The following is a 24,414-nucleotide window of genomic DNA, read 5'->3' as shown; positions in this document are numbered from 1 at the left end:
CAGCTCTGCAACTGTCATTCTAATATGCAAGGGAGATTCTGTTATGTAACAATTTACTTAGGGTAGAAGAAGAGATTTTCAGATCATTTGTAGCAGCATCATATTGAATATGCAGAGATGAGTTTCTTTCAGCAGCGGCCCATACAGGTAAGAGCGGCGGGCCGGGTGGAGAGGGGATTCGATAGATGACCATGAGGGAAATTTAAATAAATAATTATTTTTCCCTCATCGGCGCCTATCGGAAATCCCCACCCCCAACCTGGCCCCTCCGCTATTTGGCGGCCTCGTACCCATGGGGGTCCTGCTGGGGGGCCCCAGAGACAGTTTCTGACTGCCTCTTTCGTGCCGGACACACCGGCACGAAAAGGCAGTGAAAAACTACCATTGTACTCCCTAGGTACAAAAGGGGTGTGAGTGTTTGATTGGTTCAGATGCTCCGTCCATCACCACCCCCTTTTGTACCACTTTGTTCGCCATAAGTTGGCAGGGTATGCTCAGACGTGAGTCCCTTGCTCACTTTGCCACTGGATTCAAGCAAGCCGGGCTGAAGACGGCTGAAATGCCAGAAACCGGTCCTCGGAAGCTTGTTTCCGGTCCAGGGAAGGCATGGCTTGGCAGTTCGGGCTGGACTGTTCCCATGAGGCACAGGGTCAGACTGATTTGCATATGGCCATGTCTGAACTGGGGTGACAGAGTGGGCTAAAGAACGGTGATGGATTAAACCCAGATCTGTTGACTGGGTGTGAGTGTTTGATTGGTTCAGATGCTCCGTCCATCACCACCCCCTTTTGTACCACTTTGTTCGCCATAAGTTGGCAGGGTATGCTCAGACGTGAGTCCCTTGCTCACTTTGCCACTGGATTCAAGCAAGCCGGGCTGAAGACGGCTGAAATGCCAGAAACCGGTCCTCGGAAGCTTGTTTCCGGTCCAGGGAAGGCATGGCTTGGCAGTTCGGGCTGGACTGTTCCCATGAGGCACAGGGTCAGACTGATTTGCATATGGCCATGTCTGAACTGGGGTGGCAGAGTGGGCTAAAGAACGGTGATGGATTAAACCCAGATCTGTTGACTGGGTGTGAGTGTTTGATTGGTTCAGATGCTCCGTCCATCACCACACCCTTTTGAACCATCCTGCAATCTCCCAGCATTTTTTTTTCAATTTGAGGCAGATGCAAATAGACACTTGTCTGGAGAGCTGACATCATTGAGCACCTCAAATTAGGGGCCGATTCCGGTCAGAAGGGCTCCGAACCATGTTCGGAGCCCTTCTGATTGCATCGGTCAGTGCCGGCCGGATTCTTTTCCGACCGAGCCATTCTGATGGGTTTGTCAGAATGGAATCCGACTCGGATTTCCGGATGGCCTACGACGGGCTCGGAGAGCCCGTCTGCCGTCCGGAAATCCTTCAATACTCCCCCGGTCGCCTCTTTACGACCGAGGAAGTACAATGGTAGTTTTTCACTGCCTTTTCGTGCCGGTGTGTCCGGCGCGAAAAGGCAGTCGGAAACTGTCTCTGGGGCCCCCCAGCAGGGCCCCCATGGGTACGAGGCCGCCAAATGGCGGCCTGGGAGCCCTCTGTTGATCCCTGCACCCGGTGGCAGGCACCCTGAGGTGCCGACCACGGGTGCAGGAATGAACTGCACCCCTGCTCTACACAATGCAGGCATGCATTCCACTTGGAATGCATGCTTGCATTGTGAGGTATACGAGTGCGACCGAACCCTGTTCGGTCGCATCGTACTACCAGGGTCGTTACCGATGACAGCAGGTCGGTCGGTTACGGCTCCTGACCGATGTCGGATGGACTTAGGACCGTCCGACATCGGAATCAGCCCCCAAGTAGGGACTGGGACCAAAAAATGAATGTGGATATAATGAATAGCCTATGCTTTCAATGCAATATTCTTTACATTTTCCACTGAGCACACTAACATTCAGCTTGGTGCAAAGAGCACTGTGAACAATTTTAAGTATTGAGTTATCCCCTGAAGTTCAAACTCATTGACTATGATTTTTATATAGTCAATGCCAGAAGAACCTAAGTTATGTTTTCATAGACTGAAATATTAACAAAAAGAGGCACGATAAAGTACTATGGGGTAGCTCTTACAAGACGGTTGTAGGTGTACTGGTGGTAGTATTACTAAAAGTGCGAAAGTAGTAATGAAGTAAGAAATAGTTACATCAGTAGTAGCAGTATTACTAGAAGAACAAAGTAGTGGTGTGCTCCAATATTTAGTTGTACCATTAGTAGCATAGTAAAACCAGAAGTTATTCTGTCACTAGGTTAGCACCAGTAGTAGTATTAAAATGTAGTAGTAGGAGTGGCAACTCAGTTTTTTTTAGGGTGTTATTAGTTATTGCAGCACAAATGGCAGAACACTTAGCAGTAGTAATAGTAGTACTACTAGGAGTGTTTTCAGCATGACTTCAGTTTAAATGCACCAATAATAATAATAACAGTAGAATAATTTAAACGAATACTCTAACAACTAGAAGTACTAATACTAATAGTTCCAGCAGTGGTAATGGCAGTAGTAGCTGTCACTAAATCTATAGTTGTGGCTAAGAGCAGTTGAGCCTGTAATAGTAACAGTTGGCACATTATTATTAGTACTTTGTGTTCTACTACTAATAGTATAGATACTAGTAGTCAGACGCGGCCGATACAGGTAAGAGTGGTGGGGCGGGGAGGGTGTGGGGTAAGCGGGAGAGAAGTCGACATATGACGGGACAGGGGAAATAAAATAAATAAAACCACTTACCTTGCATTCACTGCATCGGCAAGTTGGCGATGCCGCGAGCACAAGGTAAGTGGTTTTATTTGTTGTTTACCCTATCCTGTCATATGCTGACTCCCCCCCACCCCACCGCTCTTACCTGTACCAGTTGCTCCTCCTAGCAGTAGTAGTACATACCTTATGAATGGCAGTGCTACAAGCATTATTTAGAAAAGTAATACCATATGTAATAGAAGTAGTAGTACGAACAGAATTAGGAGGGTAGTAATAGGAGCAATAGTGCTAGTAGGATGACTAAAAGCAGCACTGCAATTATTATTGACGAAGAATTATTTAACATAATAAAACATTCCCAACTAGACTTTATATTGAATTAAATATTATTTCAATTTTGGAAAGCATAGCCGATGGAAAGCTAGATATTTGATTTCTGACCTTATTACGAGTATGGCGGTACATAGGACTGCAAAATCCGTGGTCATGGTCCGAGCATCGCCACACTGCAGAACTACCTGCAATATCATGAGTGTGGCAGTCGGAACACCACAGGACCGCTGCTTCTGCCATGGATCAAGGATTCCAAAGCAGTCGCGCAGTGGTCAGGCATAGTAATATGCTGGCGGTGCTACTGCTGCATTTCCAAACATATTAGGAGTTGCCAAACCACCACCCTTTACATATCGTGAGCATGCCATGAAAAGGGTAGCGGTGAGGCAACTAATAGGGCCCCCTGCTGCCCCTGGGCCTGGGGGTGCATGTGTGGGGGGAACATGAAGTGCCCCCTAGATTTGCACCCGCATTTTCTGCAGTCGGTGCTCTGACAGCGGAGGTCTGCATGTAAGGCTCTTGTATGAATCTGACAGATTGCAGCTGTCAGACCACCGCAGGACTGCCTGCTAGACCAGGACTGAAGTACTAATCTGGCGGGCAGGAGCATCACCACTTTGGCGGTCCTACAGCGGACCGCCAAAGTCATAATAAGGCCCTTAGTGTTGTGGTATTCCTATTGCTAAAACAGTTTTAGTTGAGGAGGGAGTAGACATAATTGAATCAATGTGTTTCGTAAAAGATATATTTGGAATCAATGAAGCCGAATATATCTGTTTTTCCTCACAGAAGACATTAGTGAAAACAATATAATAGAGCACATTTAATTTTTTGTGTTATATGCACATAACAAGCTTGTCCTTGTCTCTCCATCCCTTCTACTGTAGCATTACATTTGAGAACACTTGAATCATTTTCCTTCCTTGATCTAGAAATAATGCCATCCAACCGAAAACGTCATTGGCAGCATGAAAATGTTAACAGTACAGCATTTTGAAGTCACGTGCCATTAGCTACCTTGAGATGTATTGAAACATGTTCACTTTGGGTTGCTGATTACATCAAGAGATTTAATATATTGCACCCTGGCATTTAATCCTCCCAGTGATGTTTTTCATTATTTAATGGAGATTAATTTATGTTTATGTATTGGTTATGAATAATTGCATGTTGTAATTTCCACCGACTGCTTCTATAGGTCACATGCAAATTGCATTTTGTATCTCAATATGGTGCATTAAATTGGTTAATAGTAATTTAGATGAGTAAATACATAGAGCTGCCTTAGAGAGTGGAAATTAAATTTGAAAGTATGTAAATAACCATAGGTAGAGAAATGCAAAGTACAACATTTTCTGATCTAGTATCACAAATGTTATTTCCTTGCTTGTAATTTTAGAAATGTATTTCCCCTTAGGTCTGTGCAAGAGTTCAAATTGAATTTAAACCATCAAAATATCCCCTCTTGGCCCACATTATAAATGGCCACTTAATTACAATGGGGTCAGCAATGACAGTTCCTTCCAAATTCTGAGGTCAACAGAAACACTGTTTACTTTCACACATGAATTTTGACTGCTGAAAGCAAAAAAATGTAAAATGATTTACATCTCTGCTTGAACATACTTTCACTTTTTTCAATTCATAAACATTGGAAAGTTGTACCAGGCAAAGGTTTCTGGTCATAGTGCTCTTGGAAACCACGTGTCAACTCTCATTGGCACTTGTGAAAAAATGCCCCTTTTTGCATAGTTACCCCTGTTTTTTTGCTGACTTTTATTGCTAGTGTTTAGACTCTGCACACTGGGGTATCAATGTCCAGTGTACGTGCTCTGACCCCTAAAACATAAACCAATGTGGCTAATCCCTGATTGGCATATTTAATTCTCCTGTAAGGACATAGTACATTGTGTAGACACTACGCCCATGGCATGGAAAGTTAAATGTTACCTGTGGACTCCAGCACCTATTGTGCCATTCACTACTGTGATATGAAAAAGATGGCCTCAGTCCTATCATTGTAACCTATCTATTGCAGAGCCCTCCCTGTCAAAATACTCTCTTTGACCGGGAGAAACCTCCCTTTTAAATGTTAATAAGTCACCCCATGTGGCCTTGTAGCCCACAAGGTAGGGTGCCTGGTATTTAAAGGTAGGACATTTAGAAATGTACTGTTACCATGCCCCTGCAGTAACCAGCCCCCACAATCTGTTTTCACCTTCGAAGGCTCTGGCTGCTTTATGAGAAAACTAGAATATAGATTAAAATATTAATTCTGATATCTCTGGTCTGGGACCTGCTAAAAAATGATTCAATCATTATTTTTAAAATGTATTAAAATATCAGTCTAATGGTAAAATTAGATTTTTAACCCACAATTTAGGAAAATGTGGTTTTAGAAAGTTGCCTTTTCCCTGTTTGAAGCTTCTGGAGGTTAATCTGGATTAGCCTAATAGCAGATGCCTAGTCCTTGCTTGATCTTAATGAGGTGTCAAAACTGTTTTTTCCTTCCCCTTGTAGGAATACCAGTTAGATTGGAAACAGAAAAGTCATTAATTTGTAAAGGAGACTGCCCTTTCCTGAGTAAATGTAAGGTGAGAGCCGGAGAAGGTAACCCTTTCTTCCCCCAGCGAGGTGGGCTCCAAGCCCGGTGGCAGGGGGGCTAACCCAGAAACAGTTTTGAGTGACCACAGAGTACAGGACTGCTAATTTCCCTGCTCACCCATCTGGGTGGGCACAGAGGCTTTCAACAAGCGAGAAAGGGTTTTCCCATTTTAGATTTTGGGAGTAAGGGTCACTTGTGGGATTGGTTACTGCAGGCCAAAGAGGAAATGCTGCAAAAGTGGGAATGAGTGCCCTAGGAACGTTACCCCATTGGTGAGGAAGGAACTAGGAGTCAACCCATCCACTAACAAGTGCAAACTATAAATGTGGCACCCCAGGGCACCCTACCTAGATTACTTTATGGACCAGTGTAACAACAAAAGAAGGACTGCAGCTGCTTTTTGAGACTGGTGAGGAGACCTGAAGGGCTTGACCTGTTCATATTTTTACCCAGGAGAAAGTAGCTGACTGCAAAGGTCAGTTGCCTGACCACCTGTGTGGCTGCAGGGATACATTAATCTGCAAGAGGCCATTTACCTTAAGTGACTATTGACCAGTTGCAACTGGATGAGGACTGGACCTTCATGGTGACCTCTACTGCAGAGAGTCCTTACCCCTAAGTGCTGTCCCTGAGTTGCTTGGAACCTTAGTGATGGCCAGAAAGATTTATTATGAAATCTCAGAAAATCGTGTCTTTGAAAAATTTTGGACATTCCCTGAAACATTTTGTGATGTTCAGACCTCCCAGGAACCAACCACCGAAGTCAATCCATTGACAACATTACCTCACTGGGTAAGAAAATCAGAATGGTCTCACTTGGAGCTTACACGCAGTAGAAAATCTGTTTAAGCAGACTCATGGTGAGAAGGTATCCAGCCTTGGGGAACTCATTGTCAGTTTTAACCTGCAGTCTTGTCACGCCGTAGGATCCTGAGTCCTGAAAAAGAGACTTAGAAATGTTCATGGGACAAAGGTGCAAAAAGAATTTGGCCAACAAGACGACTTCCCTGGGTGCGATATTGGAGCTCAGAGCTTTCCTCATCAAACCAATGGCTTCAGTAGAACTTGGTCTAATTGCTGTCTGGCTTTGAGAGGACTTCTAAAGTAAGTGTTCCCCATCTGGGGCTTGTCCCCTTCAGCACTGCCAAGTGCCCCTCTACAATGAGGGTTCCTTATTCACAATAAATCCCAAAGTCATCCAATTGTTGAATATTAACTTTTTTAATTAATCAAATCTGTGGTATTCATGTATGTGATACCACCTTTTAAGAAAAGTAATTCATTATTTTCTGTTCATCAATAGTGACATTCATTTTCATGTCATCCCAATGCATTTCGGGCTATGGAAGCACTTCATCAGGGGAAAACGTTCTGAAAAACAATTAAATGTACATGAGGAAATCCCAAAGAAATAATATAACATCCTATTTCATTAACATAGCAATTAGAACACAGCAAATGTCTCTTATTTTGACTGTACAAAAACATGCCGATAATTGACACCTTATTAACAAGCAATACATCCTGTTGTCAGGCTTAAAATTAAAGCGATATTAAAGAAATGACCAAACTTGAAAACCACATGTCTCAAGTGACCCTCATCTCAAGCATACGAAACCACTAAAAAATGAAACAACCGTCTTGATGCTCAAATTTAACTGACCATGTTAGCCGTCACTTGCCAACCGGACTCACACTGTTAAAAATCAAACGCAAACTGAACGTGGTGTCCCTAGGACAACAGCATGCAATGTGTCTTGTGCAGTCTAAATAATCACCAAACACCAATTGACATAGTGCAAACACACAAATTATTCTCTCAGTGGTGGTTACAATGTATTCGACATTGTGATCAGAAAAACTATCCCGTGTAAAGTAAACAATGAAAAAACTCCAATGTTCTACTTACTTCAGAAGCCGTGCACTTTAACAACAAGGCATGGGAAAATCGGAAATGTCGATTTAAATAAAGTTAATGAAGCTTCCGGTTAACAATCGCGGGTCTGCCAGAACCAAAAGTCCGCCGGCGGCCATCTTGGAGTATGTTGCAGACAGATATGTGAAAATCGGAGGGGAAATAGAAATCATCTTATATGTACACGGTTGTAGGAGGCAGAATAAGTGATAAGCTGGAAAATACACGGTGTGCAAACGTAGACTAACCCTATGAAAGTTCTAAATGAAGCTACAAAACGATGTGTCACAAAGACGGGACAGGAAGAATGGTCCTAATTTCTGAATTTTCCACTGTAAAAGGTCTGTTAGGATGGTGGACATCCGCCCGCGATCACAACCCGGAAAACCGCCGGTTCCATTACCCATTAGCATGGCGGTGAAGACCCTGGCGGTGAGATTTTCCGCCCGCCACTTTTCCGGCAGTACCAGTCCACACGCCTGCCTAGTGGGTGGAACTGGACCAATACAATGGTGCTGGTGCAGAGCCAGGCTCCGCCGGCTTGATTACGATGCAGTGGTAGCCAGTCTTTCCGCGGCAGTGGAACCGCCATGGAAAGGCATGCGGAGAATGTCTCTGGGTGCCCATTGCGGGCCCCCAATGTGTTGGGGGTGTGTGTGGGTGCACTGGGGGGTATGATGTCTTCTGTACCAGGTGGCAGGCATGTGCAGTGATATGCGTGACATACTGCTTTTCACATTGCTGCGGTGCTGCTGGCAGCAGCAACCTCCGCAATGTTAATGCCTGCGATAGTACCGCCGTGGTCAGATTTCGACTGCGGAGCATGCTAATCAGACCGGTGGCTATGCCGCGGTCTTTGCGGGAGATCTTTTCCCGCTTAATGGATGTCAAGTTGGGTCATGACCCTTTTTGATCTAAGCTTGAAGAAATAGTCAAGAAGGATTTTCATAATCAAAAATACAGCTAGCTTTTCCAAGAGAAAATTCAGGCGCACCCAAATTCTTGGTGTCTAGGCCACGCACCACCCCCTCATCTAGATGTTACAGAAGTGTTTAGTTTCATACGAAGCAAAATTAAATTAAATAAGGATGTGTCTTCATCCTCAGCCAAGGTATCAAAGGACTACTGGCCATCTTGTAGAACTGGCTTAGTCATTTATGCCAGTGAGGGTAGACTGGGCACTTTCCTAAAAGGTATTGCCCAAAAGGAATATCAGATTTTATAAAGCACTTCATAATTCTGGACTCGGCTGTGAAGGGCTCAAGAATAGGGTTTTCAGGACACTTTTGTTTGAGTTCATTTAAGGCTCTGCAGACAGGTTATAACTTTGGATTCCATGTTATAACTTTAATAGTGGAGAATCATCAGCACGATTTCACTTAGCACTGAATGTAAAAACATGTGAACTAATGACCTCAAACCACTTACAAATAGAGGCCCTTCAGTTGATTATCCCTTTTCTTTGGTCAGGATTCCTAAGGTTATAACGCTGAAATATGCTTATCCCCATGAATTCATATGGTCTTCTCAAATGAGGTTTCTTATTTGTTGTTCAAAGGCAACATTTCTAGATGTCAATGGTGTTTGGTTTAATGACATCTGTCAATGTATTTATCAAAGGTACAACTCCCCTTGTTGTCCTATTGTAGTCGCAAGAGATTCTCATGCATACCTTCTGCAGAGACTGGATAATTCTTTCTTCCTTGGTCATCCAGTCCTTGACTAACAAAGAAGAAGTGGGTGCCTTGCTCAAATAATATGGTCTAGTAGCAAACAAAAAGCAGTCTTGGTTGGTTTCAACAAACAGATTAGAATGTATTGTAATCTTGTTCATGATAAATACATGTGGCCTTCTTGCTAACCATCATGTTGGAGAGCTGCAAAATCAAACACCAGAGTTGCTACACTTACAAGAGGCCCAGGCATGAAACTGGTTTAGAGTTCATGGAAACATGATGCTATCAAGGTTTCCTGTACCAAGGGTCCAACTCTATTTAAAGCCATTGGTAAGATGCCTTTTATGTTGGATGAGTCTGGAATCTCAGGAGTTCTATCCAATGGTTCAATGGCTTTCCCTATTACTGGCAACCACAGTGGAAACTTAAACTAAGGAGCCACAGGTTGTGAAAGCAGTGGAATTCCCCACTTATAAACATTCTGAAAGCAAACGTCTGCGGTAAAAACCAGGATGCAATTCTCGAGTCCCTGATCGCACAGGATGGATAATCACTGAGAGATGTGAATATGTCTTCAGTTGGAAAGCTTTGAAGCATCAGAATTGACCATATTTGTGTTTTCATATTAAAGTAATGGATTCACAGTGCTGGTCAGAGCAGACAACACTGCCATCAGGGCACACCTCAGCTGGAAAAGGACACACTTGCAGGACTTGCTACTTGTGTGAACTGAACTGAAGTCAATGTCTTTCACTAATTGTGGTCCATGCCTAAAAGAGGACACTCAATAAATGGATCATCTCAGTCATGCCCATCTTCTCACCTATGACATTTCTATCTTTCTTAGCGATATGCCATGGGTTTGGGTGTCTGACCTGTTTCCCATCAGAAAGAGTGCATCAGTGTATACCTTACCTTCATTTAAACTAATTTATAATGTGCTTACAAACATTATGTGGTACGGAATGGGGGTGATTCTGGACCAGACTTTCCTTGTTTCCCCTCATGAAGATATTAGCAACAGACACAATCTAAGTGCTGAAGGGTTTCTCTCTCCTTTGCTGTTTCCTGACCTCTCACTCAGGAACTTAGATCAACGTCAACCCTCTGTCTGGATGTTGAAAGTTTGTGGATTCTGACATCGGGTTTGTCCAAAGAGCATCAGCACTTGCAGAAAAATGTATGAAACCATCTACTCATCAGGGAGTGTACATCAGAGGAATGTCAAGAATAGACTCTGGCATATATAGTGTGTCCTAAATATTGTTTACGAATATATTGTCACATTAGGTGTAGCGTTTCTATTATAAAGATAATATTCTGTGCTGGTCTTCAAGTATTTGAACTCTTTGTAGGTGGGTACAGAAGAGATTAGCATTTGTCTCCCTCAATGTGCAGAAGGCATCAATAGAGAGAGGCATCAATGGAGAGAGATATCCTTAGAGTTCGGTTAAAATTGTTTGTGCCTTTATTAAATCCATCTAGGAAAGATGTTCTTCTTCATGTTATGTGTTGTTGGTGCCAGTGTTTCAGTATCTCCTTGATGCTGTTGGATGAAGTTGCATTGGCTAAAATCCCATACAAGGTTATGTTCCAAAATTAATCAACTTAATCAGAATGTTGGAGGTGTATGATTTCAAAGGGCATGGTAATCAATTATTCCTACAAAATTGATAGGAAAATCCCCTTTGTAATGTGGAATGACTGTACACTCTTGCACTGGGTATGTATGTAAATATTATGCTAATTATTTTGCATGGAGACTTACTCCTGCAAATAAGGAAACCACTATTAACTGTAGCATGTTGATTTTGTTGAAGAAGGCATACGGTGAAGGAGGCCTGTGTGTGATAAGCAAGCAGGTAATGGGCCACATGAATTGTACTAGCAGTCTTTCAAATTCTATATTTCTGTCAGTTAACAGTCACTCTTGCATATAGTTATCAGAGTTGTCTTTTACTCTTGCAGTAATAAATATGTGAGATAGACAGATAAGTGAATGCATCGATACCTAATTGGTTCCAGGTAGATTAAAGCTTCAAATATATGAATTATTCGACCCCTCTGCCAAGGAAATCTCATTTGAAGTGGTGAAAGCAGTGACTTTTAATGACATTTAAGAGTTGCTTTCTGTTTACTGAAATCACATCCACTGGTTGATGGAAGTCTTCACTCTCCATCGCCATCCAATCCTGGTGTTCTTTGAAAAGATCGCTTTGCAGAAAATTCCATCCCTAGCCTTCTTGATAGAATTCACTTAGCATGTCCATTTCATTCATGACTTTTTTCTCTAATTCTAGATCTGCGCTCACCAATTCAGCCTTGGGTATCTCCACCCCCTGAAATGAGGGGGTGGGAACTTGTAAGTCTACACTTATGTGTAAAACTACACTCGCAAATAGTAAATAGCACAAATGTGTAGATTTATACCTAGGTGCAGGAGTAAGCTTTCACATGAGAACATTTTACATATGGTAAATTTTCCTTTGTGAATAAGCCCATGGTGTTTACGACTGACGGCTGGATCCGGCAATCCTCAGTCCACATCGAAAAGGTAATTAATTTGCTGAACTAAGTTTTATTTTTGTATAAATTATAAATAATGTCTCCTAATGTGATTTGTTTAACTGTTTTTAAAGAAATTAATAGATCATCAAGCTTTGGGAAAGTCAATAGGTTTGGCATTGGCTGGCAGCTTTGTGGCTAAAACATTGTCTAAAAGCAAAAATATTTTCTTGGTCTTAAAAAGCATTCATTGCCAAAGTAGTCACTGGCACTTAAGGAAGTTACTTTGTGGATGTGCATCTTGTGGAAGGGAAGAATGTGATGACTCACAATAAGTTAACCAGTGGCAGAAGTGGGCAGTACAATTGCCCCGTGCTATATTCTGTAGTGAGTGGAAGAAAAATGTGAATGACTTTATATCTAGATATATCTAGTTATTAAACTTCTTCTTAATGCATCAGTTGCACTTGCCATGTTCCTTGGGACAGTAGCGAGAGCACCCTCACTTCAGCTGCAGCTTCGAAAATCTTTATTTTCGTACAGTCCATTGAGGAACAAGCTAATTGTTTTTTCCTCCTCTCAATCTTTAGTCACTGAGTGAGGCCACACCTACCTGAATGATTTAGAAAGGTGGCGAGTCTTCTCAACGAGGAAATACTGGCAGGAAGAAGCAAGAATCATTCTAAAAATAATCCAGCTTTTACACTGGCATATTGTAACAGAATATACTAGTCAGAATATTGTATGACATAAATAATATGCCCTAAATATCCTTTATAAATATATTGCTATTCAATAATCATCCAAGGGGGACGAGTTTTTGTCGGGTCAGCACACTACCGGATTTAACGCTCGTGAGAATGTTTGAACACCTAACGCCTCACACTGTTATTTAATTAATTACTTGTGTAAATCTCTAACGCTGAGGGCATCCCTCGGCGGTGGCAATAGCGGGTGGCAGCAGTTCAGTGACGAGCTCCCAGCGTGCCCTGGACACATTGACCTTTAAGCGCGTGCATCCTGAGGTGAGCTGTTCTTAACGTCTCCTCTGAGACGTGCTCGCGTAAGACGTCAGGCGCACCCATGATAAAATTACCATTTACCTTTTTCCACACAGTTTCGGAGCTTGACATTCTAAATGTAGGTAACCTTTCATCCCGAGGATGCCTGCCTTCTGCACCACTGGAGAAATTATGTTAAATGAGCATGCTGAGCTGCAGAAAGAATGGCTTCACGGCAAGCTTGAATGGATGAGCATTCAACGCGATGTTTCTTTCGAGGAGAAGCCAGAATGAGTTGAGGAAAGGCAAAATAAAGAGATATAACGTAGTATTAAATAGAGAACAGGAATGAAACGACTTTCCTTTTGTAAAAGGGAAATATTTGTACTGTATCAGTTCCAAGACAGGGGTTTGAGATAAATGCCTTAGCAATAAACTCTTTACTGATTAAGTGGTGCTGCAACAATTTGTTGAGTAGGGGTGGTGTGCGGGGCATCAGCGTACAAAAATTATTTGGGTTTTAGAAAATTCCGCTGTTAGTGAACGAGCGAATGCAGCAAATGAACAGAAACTTAAAAAATATGAAAGCATATGTTTTAGTCGGGGGGAAGTAAGAGGATGAGATGTAGTCTGAGACATGTTTGCAAAAATATGGTTCAGTGGCACTTTATGATGCAATATTTTTAAATATCCGGATAGTGTTTTTTTCAATTGTTATACAAAGTGAGTTATTTACAAGAGATCATTTAGAGGTCGGGATTCTTTTAGCCAACTCTTGTATTTGCTAGTTTTCTCATCCTATTTTAAAACCTGCCTGCCATCGCTTTCCACAATTACAATTGCCAAATTAGTCTCATTTTTAATATTTTTAAACTTTAAAAATGAGCTATTATTAATTTGTGCCTTTCGTACGCCTAGTTATTTTATCCTCCATTAGACCGAATTACAAGTGCGACAAAAGTTAGCAATTGCATCCCTTTGAAGCCATATAATATAGGCTTAGATATATAGAAAAACCAAATATGTAATGGTATGTTAAAACTTGTTTTCTGGGCCTATTTTAGTTACCATTGGCCTTTCATTGCTTTTGAACAAACAGCTAATGCTACATGTAAAAATAAAACTGACTGAAAGGCCTCAAAGTGTTCCATTATTTTTCTGAATACCCTCCAGGTTAAGGGTGCTGTAGCACCTGCTACTCCCCTAGTTCCACCTTCCTTGTATTCATTTTTTTTTTGGTTTTATTTAACATGAACCATCTCCATCTGGTGTCAGATCCCCCCACATTCACGGGGCCTGTTAAAGGCTCAATTGATTAACTTGTAGGTTTCAGTCAATTACAAGAACTATTCGTTTTTTCGATGTGGAAGCATGGCATAGAAAGCAGTGATAGACTTTTTGGGTCAATAAGCAATACAAAAAAGTTGTTGGGACACAGTGGTAGTCTTGAGTTATTGTGCACCTGGTGACTCAAATTAGGTAGGGGGTCCCTTGACTGAGATAGACTCCTGTCATCTCAGCAATGACTAATGAGAGAAGTACACATACATCGAACCAGAAGACCTAGCAAGACTGATGTCTAAAGGATCTGTGTTTTGCGCTGTTTATGTTTAATGCAGTTGTATATTCACAGTCAGGGTCAGATTGGGATCACAATTTGGCCCGGGGACTGATGAAAAAGTGGCCCACATTTGAGGGGCGTGGCCCACATTCGCGGGGCGGGGCCCACATTCGCGGGGCGGGGCCCACATTCGCAGGCATGCCCTTTCATGAAACACACAAGGAATGTAAGTGGGAGGATATTGTTTTTGGGACCGACACAGGGCCAATGTGACAATGTCCTACGAACTGAGCACCTGAAAAACAGCCAGGCCCCTTCCTATTACCAAATTATTCCCAGCCCTCCAGCGCAGGAGCACCTGAAATCAGCGAGGCCCTTTCTATTAAAAAAATATTTCCCAGCCATCCTGCACAGGACCACCTGAAAAACAGCGAGGCCCCAGCTATTTATAAATTACTCAGCCCTCCCCAGCTTCACTGCCTCAGGGCAATGGCGTGGCAGGAGAGTGGCTAAAGCAAAAACACAGCTTCTGGGCCATCCATTGGGGTGGTGGAGGAGGCTAAGGTGAAGATGGTGTGAGTTCCCCACATCACCGGGCCCCCATAGTGAAACCCATTCTTCCTCGCCCACTATGCCCTGAATGAGAAGGGCTGTGGGCGAGGACTAATGCAAGCACTGTTTCTGGGCAGCGTGGGCCCCAGGGGGGCCGAGGTGAAAATGGCTCATAGGCCTGAGCAACACCTGGCCCCCTGGGAGGCCGATTCTGGCACACAATCACCCCTCCCCAGTCCACCATCAGCATGATTGCTTGGCAGGGCAGGGGGTCAAGGAGAGGCACAGCTGATCATTGCTGAACGGCGGCCGCACAGTGAAACTGCTTCCCTCTCCCTGTCAGTGCTCTCTGTGGACTGGTAAAGGGGAGAAAACCAGCCCCCCGAGCACACTGAGACACCGTCCCTCGGCCCATGTCCGAGTGCCCACAGTGCCAATCCACACCTGTTCACGGTGAGCTCTTTCGCCCAGATAATTCTAGAAATAGGGATTAAGGGTTTCTATGAGCACCATTACACTTTGAGGAGATTACTGAAAACAAATCTATACCAGCCTCACTTATTATTTCTTCTTTGGTGTTGTCTGTCGTGATTTCAAAGTGCCATTAAGCCAAATGGGCAAATGTGCACTACAGAAATCAAAATCTCATAATGTACTGTGGTGGAATCATGCACATTGAGACATATCTCATCCTCAGCATAGGTGAGAGGCACTTGGTGACACTCTTTTTCAGGTTCTGTGGCAGCAGTATCCGTGGTAGACACTGTCAGGTACCACTGAACTCCAAGACCTTGGGTGCTATTGCACTCAAAATTGCAAAACCAAGTCATCCTTTTGCAGTCCCTTCTCCCCAGTGGGTGGGATCTGTAGAGTCTTACTCCAAAGATGGTCGACGGTAGGAACTCAGACACAGTGTGACAATAAAAACACATATTAAACTCAATGTGCAGTCAGAGGTAAATATTACAAACTAACAAGTAATCAAGGGAAGAGTTCGGTGAAGTATCTGAAATACATCCTGGAGGCCGTGCAGTCTGGAGCCAGTGTTCACATATAGAAGCTCTTTAAATGCCCTGCCACCTGTGCTGAACATGCAAACACATTGCACTTATGTATTTTCGCTCTTCATACATGCAGAGACTATACAATGCAAAGGGACTCAAAAATGCATTTTCCTCGAGTATTCGAGGACGGTAGTTAGAAGAGCAAATTACCATCGACCTTAGATTTTCAGGGGAAGACGAGAGGTACACCTACTTCCCAGAGGCATGGAAATAAAAGGAGGGGGCACTTGAACAGTTAGAACAACCGATTTAATGAATGCTTCTTACTGGTTGAGCCAAGAAGTGTTCTAGCTCAAATATGGCGGCCATGTTGTCAACAGTGGTGTAGCAGGAATGCTAAGCGCCCTAATGCAAGCAAGCAAAATGGCCACAAGCCCGATGTTAGGAGCGGAATTGGAGTCATGTTGGGGGGGGGGGGGTGCATAGAGATACTCGGGCCTCTGTGTGATGTTGCCCCTGCGCCTGCTCCACCATTAGGAGCCACACTTCAGGTTTTTGAACTCTGATACACTTTGCTCGCACTACGGGGCATATTTACAATAAGTGGCGCATCCCTGCTTATCAGCAGGGATGCGCCACTTATTGTGCGCCATGCCTCCGCCACCATGGATGCGCCGCATTTACCATGCGGCACACCATGGGGCAAAAACGGCACAGATGCGTCACGCATCTGTGCCGTAAATGTGGCGCATTGCTGGAGTCGCGTCGCAGGCGCAACGCAGCTCCAGCAATGCTCTTGGGGGCCCGACATGGTTAATGTTGCGTCAATCCTCACGCCTGCTTTAAGCAGGTGCAGGGTTTTGATGTAGCATGGGCCCCAAAGTGACTGAGTGAAATCTTGTAGATTTCCCTCAGCCACTTTTAGGAGGCGTTCCTGTGCCGGATCGCCCCCCCCCCCCCCCCCCTGCCCAGGAACGCCTCCTTCTGGCGCAGGGCTTTACAACGTGACGCATCTCCCAGATGCGTCACGCATCTGTGCCGTAAATGTGGCGCATTGCTGGAGTCGCGTCGCAAGCGCAACGCAGCTCCAGCAATGCTCTTGGGGGCCCGACATGGTTAATGTTGCGTCAATCCTCACGCCTGCTTTAAGCAGGTGCAGGGTTTTGATGTAGCATGGGCCCCAAAGTGACTGAGTGAAATCTTGTAGATTTCCCTCAGCCACTTTTAGGAGGCGTTCCTGTGCCGGATCGCCCCCCCCCCCTGCCCAGGAACGCCTCCTTCTGGCGCAGGGCTTTACAACGTGACGCATCTCCCAGATGCGTCACGCATCTGTGCCGTAAATGTGGCGCATTGCTGGAGTCGCGTCGCAAGCGCAACGCAGCTCCAGCAATGCTCTTGGGGGCCCGACATGGTTAATGTTGCGTCAATCCTCACGCCTGCTTTAAGCAGGTGCAGGGTTTTGATGTAGCATGGGCCCCAAAGTGACTGAGTGAAATCTTGTAGATTTCCCTCAGCCACTTTTAGGAGGCGTTCCTGTGCCGGATCGCCCCCCCCCCCCTGCCCAGGAACGCCTCCTTCTGGCGCAGGGCTTTACAACGTGACGCATCTCCCAGATGCGTCACGTTGTAAATACCTCGCACCATGGCTCATATTTTGCGCCACCGCTGCATCACAAAAGTGATGCAACGCGGCGTAAAAGAGGCGCAAGGGGCTTGTAAATCTGCCCCTACATTTTTAGCAGCATTGTACTGAATACAATTATGAACAGCTTAGTTAGACTAGGTCTAGTGCATGGTATGCCGTCCAGAATACTCATTAAATAAAAATGTACGTTCAACTGATCTCGCCAGTAATATTTCGATTAATCCAATTTGAATTATCAGAAAAACACACCGTGTAAATATCAAAGACAGATTGTTCTATATGCATTGTTTCCAAACCTATTGAAATGTACATCAAACAAAATACTGAATACATTGATTTGACCGAAAGAAATGAAAGGCAGGTAGGAATATACACATTTCCTTGCTTAATCATTAATAGTTGGGAATAAGAAGTCACTTTATCAGAAACAGTTACATTTATGCCAACTTATTCACTTTTAAATACAGTCTTCCTTGTTCCTACATCACCACATGTTGGAAATTATTCAGGTGCACATGAATACAGGCACATGCTGGCTGCTACAACTTTAAACCATCCCTTTAGTTTTTCTTGAACCGATTTAAGGATTATCTGTCATTTTCTACTACTCCTTGAAACCTTATAGCCAAATGTGTTTCATATTTTCTTTTCTCGGAATAGCACAGGGAAAGTTTGGAAGAGCACATTCTAATTAAAATATTTCCTGTTGTAAGCCCCGCCACTTTGAACACCATTTATTAAGAGCTGCATAGACTAGCTCAGCAGGTAATTAATTTCTGTGATCAGGGGGACCTTCAGTTTATTGCAATACGGCTGTTCCCTCGGGTGCTATTATGAGATAAATCTACTGTGGTATCTCTTCTTGCTCATAAATCATAATCTTTTGCTGTTCATCAGCGCTATGACGCCTCAGCATTTTTGGGTAGGACAGGTCATTGAATGCCCTTCACCAAGTCAGATGCTCAGTCTCCCAAAGCAGCGTGCAGGCAGACACACACTGCAAAATAGCTGTGCCACGTGTTTAATACAACCACTGATGAGGGAAGGTCAAGAGAAGATAATTACTTAGCTGTTGTGTTAAGACACAGAAATCCTGCACTGGTTAATGGTGTGACTTAAACAAATAGATCTTGTTCTTAAAGAGGAATTTTATTGAAAAAATAAAAGTGGCAGCTCACCCAAGTTCTGCTGCTTGGCCAGGACCCTTTTAGTTCTGGCTAAATGCTGCTTAAGTTGTTGCTTGAACTATTGTTGCTACTCTTCCAAAAGGGGGATGTAGAGGTGTACATCTTTTTCACTACCTGGTATTGGCTGTTAGCGGTATAATTCCGCACCCTACTAAAGGTTTTCATTCAAATCTAGGAGGGCTATTTTACATGAGTTCTTTCTTTCATAACAAAGAGAGACATTGTTATTACAGATCCTGTACAGTAGAAAGGAACTTTTCATGGTTTAACTCCTTGAAAAATTCAGTAGGAAATGTTTTTACATTGGGATATCTATGAGAAATACAATATCAAGGGGTGTGAACGCTGTGACAAGCACCATATGAAGGGATGTTACATTGTTTAACATTCAGAGATCTTAGATCTAGCTCGGGTCCGGGAGTGGTTAGATCAGCCTGGTTTTCATTGTTTATATTTGGAATGCATCTTTAACATTTTGTTGTCTGTGAATAAAATAGTTTTTTTTTTTTAAGTAAAAGCTCTAAAGGGACGCATGTGTGCCATTGTGCTCTGTGGTGTTCTGAGCTTATGTCATGTCACATCCGTTGGGTGGCTTGGGCCTCACTTCTACTGCCTTACTACCCTAAGGGGCAGATTTATGAAGGCCTTGCGCCGCCGGTGCGTCATTTTTAACATGGGAAAAAGTGACGCACCGGCGGCGCAAGGCCTTCATAAATCTGCCCCTAAGAGTAAAGTGCAGAAGGAGTATACCTGGTTCTCAGTTTTGGGAAATAGTATGGTTTCTTTGGATCAAGAGAGGTGAAAACATCCATAGTTGTTACTCATTACCCTATAAAACTCCAGCAAGCTATTATCCCTCTTGACCCCCAGTAGCCCGTGTGGGGGCACAGCACACTACTACAGCAGTAGTACCCATTGTTGATGAAAAAAGCAATAGAGTTCCAGACAGCATGAACCAGTAGGACCAGGGCCAGTAGTAGATGGACTGATGCAGTGGGGATTCCAGTTCTAGGATGGCTGCCACATGCAAAAGTAGCACTTTGGCCATGTATGTATGGAGTGGACAGATGGGCATTGTTTGTTGCAGAAACAAGCAGCGAAGCTGGTGTGGTTTACCCCGCCTCTTCTCCAGCAGAGTTTGTGAAATGTATTCCCACCGTGCTGCCACCATTCCATCCCGGTGCATACATAATTATAAACTCTTTGGGACATATTATCAAGCCCATTATCACCACTTTAGCGGCCGTTTTCGGCCGAAAAGCGGCAATAATATTATCGCAGTATTATCAAGGACCTGCTAACAGGCTTTAGCGTGTGTTTCCTTGTGCCAGCACCAGTTTTACTATCGCCTTGCATCGCATCACTAATGAGATGCAAAGTAGACGTTCCTCACATAACTTCATGGGAATACATCGCTAACGCAGCTTTGTGATATTTACAACGATGCCCGAGACCTGCGTAGCAGCAATTAAATTCGTGCTAAGCCCCCATTAAAGCTAGAATCTAACATCTGCAAAATTCCTGACTTAGCTATATTATCCTATTGGAGATGGATTGTCAGGCTAAGTGCACCATGTTCTATTATCGAGGATTTACCTATTGCTGAGTTTTTGTCGCTGGATTTCATGCGATATTCCCCCATTTCCCCACTATCGCTGGATTTATTATCGCCTTGGAGGTAAGCGTTGATAGTAACGCGCTATCTCGGTGATAAAATCCACCGATTGCTGGCGATAAGAAAAACCGTGCTAAACTCGCTTAGCGATAATCATCGCTGTTTGTTGATAATATGCCTCTTTTACTTTATGGCACACGTTCAGAATAGGGATCATGACCTGTAGTGCAGGAACTCCTCCCATGAAGCTCACTGTACTGCACATATGTCTTGCATGTGATTGTGAATTGCACTTTGGTGCACATGTAAACTATGCATGCATTCATGCAGTGGAGCTGATGTGGCTTTAGGGTAGTTGCACTAGAATCGAGATCAGCTAGGGAGAGCAGCTGTTGGAAACTGCAGTGGAGCTCTTTGCAGGCCAGTCAGGCTCACAGCCAAGAGGGGCAGTTGCAGCCTCCCAGGCTGGTCAGGCTTACATCGGGCTGACGACACACAGCTGGCGGTGACACTTAGTGGAGACCCCGAGGTGGAGGCTCCCAGATTCCGAGAGGGTCTGGTGGCAGTAGCAAGCTGGCTCCGGACCAACTGCCTTCAGTTGAATGCCACCAAAACTGAGGTGTTGGTATTAGGGAAGCATGCGGAGCTATGGGGAAATCAGTGGTGGCCACCAGAGCTGGGTGTCATTCCGATTCCTGCCTCTGGCGTCAGAAATCTAGGCATTTGGCTGGATCCTGCACTCACCTTCATGGATCACACCAAGAAGGTGGCGGCCACATGCTATGGCATCTTGCGGGGTATAAGGCCGGTTTTAAAGTACTTTGACCCCCCCACTAGACAGCTTGTGGTCCAGGCATCAATACTATCCCGGCTGGACTACGGCAGTTCGCTGATGCTAGGGATGAATCAAGCAGAGGCCTCTAGACTACAAAGGGTTCAAAATGCCGCGGCACGTGCCATTGTGGGCCTCCCCAGACACTGTTCAGTGGCTGGCACGATCGTGGCCCTACACTGTCTCCCGGTCAGACAGCGAATCAAGTTCAAAGCGCTGTGTCTGGCTTTTAAAATTTTGAAGTTTTCTTCGCCGCCGGCACTTCCCAACTTACTTACTCCCTATCTTCCTTCAAGGTCCTTGAGATCTGAGTCGCTCCACCTGGCAGTATGCCCCCGTTTCAAATTGTGCAGAATGGGTGGCCGTTCCTTCCGGGTGCTTGCGGCAGGGTTATGGAACTCGCTTCCGGTCCATATTCGAGCTCTTGACGACCTGCTTGCCTTCAGGCAGGCGATTAAAACCTTCTTGTTTCCCGTCTCTGAATAGTTGCCCCTTTCTTTTATTGTGTGTTATGTTGTAGTGTCTGTCCAAGCGCCAGGACGCCCCTTTGCTGGGGCAGCTGTGCGCGATAAAAATACAATTAACATAACATAACATAACATAACATCGGCAAGGTGTACTTATGTCCTCCCAGGCTAAAGGGGCTCACAGTAGTGAGGTGCCTTTTTGATCTTTTGGGGTCTGCAGCAGCAGCACTAGTTCGTATTCCACAGTGGCTGACTGCCATGCTTGATCTGGTGCAGTCTTTGGGACTGCTCTTAGGAGCCAGGCTGACAGACCAGGGGACCCATTCATGATACAGGTCACTCGCTACCTGGCGTTGCTCTCTGATACTGTATGCCTTCTCTTAGTTGGAAAATGCTGGGCATTTCCTCATTAACAGTCTCTCCTCCTGCGTGGTCACAACCACTCCTTCCCTATTTCAAGACAAGAGTTCAGAGTGTCCATTAGAGCCTCACTGGTAGACTCCTATTGTTCATCAACGTTGGCACTCTTGAGCACCGGAGGTGGAGCAGTTCAATCTTAGCTCTTGGAGAAATCTGATGTCGCACAGGATAATGTACCCCCCTCCAGGGGAGCACGTTGGATCTGTCCTGTCCAATGTCCAAACAATGCACCAATCTCGCCTCTCCCTAAAATACTGCTGGTACTATAAGCAAAGCACACCCTGACTTGCGCAGTCCTTCCCTGCTAATCTGACTTCTTCTCTGGTGCACTGTTCCTCCGTCGGGGCATAAATCATACCTAGCTACTCCAGGCACAGAGAGGTCAGTAAAGGGGCCAGTGGAAAGGGGCTCTTGAATGGCCATAATCTCTGGGGGCACTGCAACATTTAGTACCTCATTGTTCTTGGCCTCTGTTTGGGTTCACGTGATCTTGGCATCCGATAAGGGGACACATCTTGGGACTTGCTCCTACTCCGAGTCACAATTCCTTCCTTGACCCACTGATCAAAGGGCAAGGGTAGAGGCACTCTGTGGCAGTGTTGACTATGAATCCAGTTCTTTTGGCCGGTGACCTTTACTGCTGTGTGAGTTGCAAGGAGGACCTGGACTGGTCCTTTCCAACCTGGCTCCAGGTTCTTCTTCCTCAGAAAATTCCTTATGAGGATGAAGTCACCAGACCGAATATCATGTCCTGGCCCCTCGAGTACAGGCGGGAGGGAATCCTGGATGTCATGGCTAGGCGGACATAGGCACATGGGTATTATACACTACACAGTATGAGTGAGTAGATATAAACTACATCTCCCAGACACCTTAGCGAGGGCTTCCCAGGGAACCGGACTTGGATACTTAAGCCCCGCCATCACAGAGCTTGGGGCTTGTCACTCGAGAATCTTTCTTTGTAGCAGCGGATGCTGGAATTCTACAGAGTCAGACAAGCTGTTTCCTTTTGGGGTATGTGGATTTCAAGCGGCACTGATGTGAGGACGGCCGCCTTCCTACATGTAGTGAACTTTGTCTAATCTCCAACCGCACGGCTGGCGTCTATTCACCCCTTGGTGCGGTCTTGACTTTTGAAACCCGAGACGCCTCTCTACTTCCAGGTTAGTGTGTCTAAACTGCACTCGATTGCGGAGTGCGAGTAACTGACTTTTCTTCTTTGAAGCATCCCCCGCTCGCCCATGCTGTTCTGGACCTTTTGCGAGCAGACGCTGAGCATACGGGCTGAAGAAGCACTTCTAGTTTTGACATTTTGCTCAGGAGAATGCGGAAACACCGGTCTACAGGTCCTACAGCTGCCTTGCTTACGCACTGAAGAGGTGCTTCTAGTTTTGACATTTCAAAATCCTGGCGTTGCGCTCAGGAGAACGCGGAAACGCCGGTCTACAGGTTCTACATTCTTTTTTGCCTCCTAAATGAGGCAGCCTAAGCGCGAAGAGAGTTTCCTTTTTGTTATCTTCAATCCTTGCTCAAACACGCTCAGGAGAGCGAGATAGGTTGGGGAATTACCGGAGTACAACCTCTGAACTGTCAGGACACAAGACTGCCAGAAGGATTGCGTATTCTCCAACACTAGAGGAATATCTACTGTTAGATTAGTACCTCAATCTTTTTTCTCTTTTTGTGCCATGTAACATTGGGAGAAGTGTAGCTGTATATAAAGTGAGTACAAGACACATAGGGGCTTAAGGTGGTTCTATAACATGAGGGAAGGGTGATCTCATGTGTGTATTGTGTTTTCACTTACAGGGCTTACGGGGTGGATTGTAGGAGAGTGAAGTCCACAGCTTCCGATGACATCCCTTTTCTATGCCTACCAGCTGCAGCCTTTTTGTTTTGTTTGTCCCTTTTTTCCCTTTCCCCTGTGGTGGTGTTATACTTGCAGTGTAATATATATACACTCATGGGTATCTCCATATGGGGGAAGGGAATAATTAGCATCACCATCGTTCCTGCTGTATCTGGCTGTAAGGTTAGTGGTTAACCTCGTTTTGCACGACACTGGACATGTTGGTGAATAGAACACAGCCTTTTAGTTAACTCATACAGATAGTCTACTAACAGAGGATATTCAATTTCAGAAAATCTATGCAGCTGCGGGACGCACCAGACATTTGCCGGGCGCCCGAACAAGACCTCGTAGGGTGACAATCCTGTCCTAGAATGCGCAGTGGTTCTTGTGGACAAAAGGGCTAATGGTAAATCATCTGGCCACTGCAACACTGTGGTCTCCTGAATCTTTGCCAGTTTCGGTTTGAGAGTACCGTTATACTTCTCAACCAAGCGGGCGGACTGGGGGTGGT

The sequence above is a fragment of the Lissotriton helveticus genome, chromosome 4_1 (assembly GCF_964261635.1).
Source record: "Lissotriton helveticus chromosome 4_1, aLisHel1.1, whole genome shotgun sequence".
NCBI classification, from domain to species: domain Eukaryota; kingdom Metazoa; phylum Chordata; class Amphibia; order Caudata; family Salamandridae; genus Lissotriton; species Lissotriton helveticus.
Note: the sequence above shows the minus strand (reverse complement) of the source record.